General features: G+C 34.9%; 1 long non-coding RNA gene across 1 annotated transcript; it reads left to right on the forward strand.

Moving 5' to 3' along the window:
* Positions 1-217: 217 nt before the first annotated feature.
* On the forward strand, positions 218-5121 carry LOC118999320 (uncharacterized). The gene is made up of 4 exons (XR_005069091.1): positions 218-321; positions 3089-3152; positions 3837-3984; positions 5025-5121. It is a non-coding gene; the product is annotated as an uncharacterized LOC118999320 (long non-coding RNA).
* Positions 5122-5435: the final 314 nt, after the last annotated feature.

Raw genomic sequence — 5435 nt, forward strand, 5'->3', positions numbered from 1 at the left:
ACTTTAGCATACCTTTCTCTGTCTTATTCATCCATACCTAGACAAACACTGGGATTAAAATGTGATGGGTGAAATATTTTCCTGGTGGCTCTGCTTCACAATCATCTATTGTAAACTATAAGTTCATTCTCTGTACCTGTCAGGACAGATATTGGGTATTATTTTTAGTTGAATAATATGATCTCATAACTGACATAATTTAGAAAAACAAATGCAGGATTTCAGTGTATATAAATACATCAATCTTCCAGAAAAGGACATCACAAGAAAGGGCTTCGCCATTTCAGCTTCTTGAACTTTAGTGTCTCATCTTGGGTAAATGTAATGTATTCATTGACAACCTGATATGATGTCTTATTCTAACTTTTGTTTGCTGGAATGACTTGCAAATTATTTCTAAGTGTATATAGTGTATTGATAATTTTTCCTAAAGAAACTTAAAGAAACAGCAATCGTTTGTCAGGATCTGAAGATGAGGACAGGGTCACAATGCCTGTGCATTGACAGGGACACCGCACCAAATGAGTGATGAGGAGCAAGGGGGAGCTCTGCTCAGGGGTCTCTGCTGTGACAGAACCCACACATCCTTATATTGTCTTGACCAAATACAAAATATCTCCTATTTGATCATGTGCTTTACCTTGAAGTTAAATTTCATGGTTATATTTTATAAGAAAATGATCTTTAGAATAGAATAAGCTCTCCTTTTGCAAATGTGGGTATTACTCTAGAGGTTTAATTAACCTTCATCAAAGTTACTGCAGTACCACCACTAACTCATTTTATTTACCCTTTCTATCATTAAAATATTTCCTGACTTTCTGAATTATTAGCACTGTGTAAGAGAATATTATTATTTTATTTATATTCATTTTATTTGTGATTTGGTTAAAAACAAGTTTTTGTACTATGTCAAACCTCAACATTGTGTTCTTCAGATAACATTCTTTTAAAGATCTTAAAATTTCCATCTGGATTTCTGTTTATGTGTAGAAGGCCAGTTTCTGTGAATTACCCTTAATCCTCTACCTTCAATCAAATTTGAGGTATGAACAATGCTAAAAGCAGCATCCTTATTTGTATCATAACACACGTAAATATTTGGTAAATAGCAAACAATAAAAAACTTTATCAAGAAATAACGAAAGATACTGAAATAGAGAATAGGCTGACAGTGACCAGAGGGAAGAGGGGAGGGAATTTCAGGGGAAACAGTGGAGGGATTTAGAGGAACATATACAAAGGATACATGGACAACAACTGAGAAGGGTGGAAATGGGAGGGGGGAGCCCGGGGGATGAGTGGGATCAGATGGGAGTAATAGACAGAAAACTGCACTTGAAAAATAATTAAATAAATTTAAAAAAATTTTAAAAATAAAAATAAAGAGAGGGAAAAACAAATTTATAGCATTAAGACAATATGGTATTGGTAAAAGAGCAGATATACATAAATTTGTATGAAAAAATAGAGAATCCCAAAGCATTTCATACGTGTTCACTTGGTTTTCAACAAAAGTAAGATACAAAAGTGACTGACAAGTACAATGGCCTGGTGATTGCAGGGGACCTGGGGCAGGGAGATGGCTGGGGGTGAAGGAGGGTATAGGGGATAGATGATAATGGAAAAGACAATAAAAATAAGGTAAAAAATGAAAAATAAAAAGCTCTGATTAAAAGAAATATATATAAATATATACATTTCAATTTGTCCAATGACACAGTCCTGAATTTCTTCAAATGCAGCAATGTCAGCATGTCAAAGTTAAGAAAAATAACATCAGTCACAAATTCTGTTTTATATATGAGATTTAAACTCATTAGGCAGAAGAAAAGTTACCCTATCATCAGAAAAAAAAGTCATTCTATTTTTCTATCAAAGATAATGGCTAAAATGATGAAGAAGGAAACAGCTTTCATCAATTATTTACCTTTATAGTTCACAAAGACTTTTCATTTAGAAATCTATAACCGAGAAATGGTCTGCTTTATTTCTTATACAACGTCAACATAACTGAGTTCATTTGTATCAGCTGAATTCAAAAACATATCCAAGAGTTCCAGAGTAGAGTAATTTCATTGATAAAGATAATTTGGAGATTAAATCAATTTCTCAAAGTATCTTCAAATATTTTCCCTGAAACTTCTTAATAATTGGATTGTACTTTATCCATTAACTTTCTTTTTTAAATGTAAACTTTTTAATTTAATTCTTGTTTAAGTACAGCTTTCTGTCTTATATTCCTAACCCTGCCCGACCCCCCCGCCCCATGCTTCCCGCCTCCCTCCCATTTCTGCCCCCCACCCTTAGTTATTGTCCATGTGTCCTTTATACTTGTTCATGTGAGTCCATCCCCTTTTCCCCTATAATTCTCTCCCTTCTCCCGTTAACTTTCATGTTCTAATACTGGGGTTATACCAACTCCAAAATTCTCAAGTCAGGAACTTGACTGATTCTCTACCCCTATTACAAAAACAGTCCCTATCTTCACCTTCAGTTTTATTTATTTGCACCTTCCTCAAACAGTGCCTTATCTATTCTATTGGTTGGCCAAATATTCCATTTAGTATTTTCTGTTAAAAAAACACAGCTTTTTTTTCATTTTCACCAGTAACTTTATAGATTTGGATATTTTGAGTATGTAGAATGTCTCTTGACTCCAGTGGGTAGAGGACAGGGTTGCTGCTAAACATCCTCCAATGCATCCCCACAACAAAGGAGTATTTGGCCAAAATGACAATAGCACCAAGAAAGTTTGCAAATCACTTTTGACAAAACCTAAACAAAATTTTTGACAAACTCAATATAAAATCTTACACAAGCTTTACCTTTTTTCTTTATTTTATTATTCCTTTCCTGTCTTGGTCAGTTTCAGATGTCCATTTTGTCTGCCTTCATGATACTTTAGTATCTGTATACCACAGCAATGTCCCCTACTTGTCTCTAAGGTCCGTGATGTAATGCAACGGGTTTGAATACTCTGTGCCTCCAGCCAGGTTCACAAAGCTGCAGATCATTGTCTGATCAATAGATGATTTGAAAACACAGGAATGACTGTATTACTGATTTGTCCCATGTGTTTTCACAGGACTCAGCCCAATATGAAGATCCTTGCCTTGGCCTTTATCATGGCTCTCATGTTCGCCATGATTGTAAGTATAGCAGAAAAAATTTGAGAATATGTTTTCAGTCATTATTTAGAGAATGTTTCTATTTCTTGCTCTAAGAACCACGTTTTCATTGCCCAAACATGGCTTTGTTAATTCTAATGTTTTGAATGAACATTTTCTTTGAATTACTTTACATCAGTACTTTAAGGACTTGGGACAATTCTTAGGTGCCCACACAGAGTCACTAGTGCAAGTGACTAGAACTGCACACACGGAAGTGCAAGTGGGAAGAAATGAAAATCCAAGAACAGAGAAAACATAATCAGAACACCAGACACCTGTATGATCTATATTTCAAGAGCCATACCATTTCAGACACTTAAAACAAACCCACCTAGAAAACACTGGTCTCGAGCTAACCCAAATTTCAACTTTTCCATTTCAGTCTCCTGGTCACAGGGATAGGTTTCTTCTAATCACAAACAAAAGAAACTATGACTCAAGGGAACTGGTATGAGAATGTAGAAATACACTATAGCCAAAGCCTAGGTCCTCATCCATGTTAAAGATGTCACTAATCATAAAACAACTAGCTTAGGGTTTCAGTTACCTAAGACTTTGCCTCCATTTCTTTAATCATAATTGTGGCAGCTAAGTGCCCTTTGACATTCAATCTAAAATTATGAAACTGAGATGTTCACTCTTGTCTTCTTTTTCTTTTTCAAGGGAGCTGGTTTTGCTTCAGATGAAGAGGTAAGACACTTTCATTTTCTAGAAAACTTGATAATTAAACATGGAAAACAATTTTAATTGTTCTTTATTTTAACAGAAACATCGTCTCTCTAAACATAACTTCTATGAACAGGCAAGGAAAGTAAGTATTCCCTATCTGTGATATAATGATACACATCTCCTCTGTGTATTTATTCTATTAGAAGAATCAAAGCTTATCTCGGACACATGATTCTTGAGAGAGGAATAGGCTCTACAATGAGTTTATTTATCTATGATGGACTGGTCAAGGACCCACAGGGTGTGTACTGGTAGCATTTAGATAGAGACTTCTAAGGCTGCCCTGGAGAAGCCAAGTGATTTCACAAAATGTGAGTATCTTTGGCAAATCCTGGCTTTGGCCTAAAGAATAATTGACGTTCTAGATCCGTAACTATACTACATGTCTCAGGGAGCACAGAGGCTGCTAAAAACACAGAAGATGGGGTAAGTTTTCACCATTTTGATTCTTGTGGAGGATGCTGAAGTCATCAGGTTAAGGTAAATTGATCTTATTACATAAGATAGGAAATTTCATTTATCTAGCCTTTTAAAAAGAAATATATCCTTGATATCATATAATTTTCACATTCCATATCAATATAATAAGGTCTCAGAAACTCTTACTAATCCATTAAATGGATGAATTTTACCTGGTACCAAATTGAAAGATCAAAAGGATAAATAAAAGATATTGAAATGAACAGAAGTGAATATTTTGAAAATAGGAGTTTTAAGACAGAGCAAGGTCATTATAGGTCAAGAGGGAGAAGGAGCAATTCCACCAAACCTGAAATTAACAAGTACATTCTCCTTGGAAAATTGAGGGATGGGCAAAGTAGGAGCTCAGAGGTAATATTTTAAAAACCATTTAAAGTTGTATGAGTAGTTGTCCCTAATCAATGGATTCACCTATATCATAAAAGAATAGATTGTCAACAAACAGTATAGCTGCATATGGATTGCTATTTAGCTCTTCTATTAACCATTTTTTCTAACAAAGTGAAAGCCTAATAAAAATTTGAAAAATCAAACATGTAGATGATCTATGAGGATCTAGGTTTTAAAACTCAGCTTCTAATTGAAATGACCGTGAAATATTTACACTGTCATTGTCTCAATTCTCTGCCATTGTCTTTTCAGGAAGGGCATAAGCAACATCGATATCGACCAAACCCACAGGACTATCCAGAGCATATTGTATATGGAAGAAACTAATAAGCAATGGATGGATTCTAGAGGTAAGCTCCAACTAATAACATTGAAAACTATCTTTATCTCTTACTTTTATTTATTATTAATTTTAAATCCTCACTACAGAATGTATTTTTATTGATTTTAGAAAGAGTGGGAGGGAAAAAGAGAGAGAATAAGAGAGAGAGAGAAACTTTAGTGTGTGACAGGGAAACATAGTATGTTTGCCTCTCACCCTTGCTCCAATTAGGGATCTAACCTGCACCCTAGGTAGGTCCCATGACAGGAGATGGAACCTATAACCATACTAATGCAAACAATGTTTCAGCAACTGAGCCACTCAGCCAAGGATCTGGTGAC

This window comes from Sturnira hondurensis, unplaced genomic scaffold (assembly GCF_014824575.4).
Source record: "Sturnira hondurensis isolate 20B ecotype Veracruz unplaced genomic scaffold, ASM1482457v3 Scaffold0014814, whole genome shotgun sequence".
NCBI classification, from domain to species: domain Eukaryota; kingdom Metazoa; phylum Chordata; class Mammalia; order Chiroptera; family Phyllostomidae; genus Sturnira; species Sturnira hondurensis.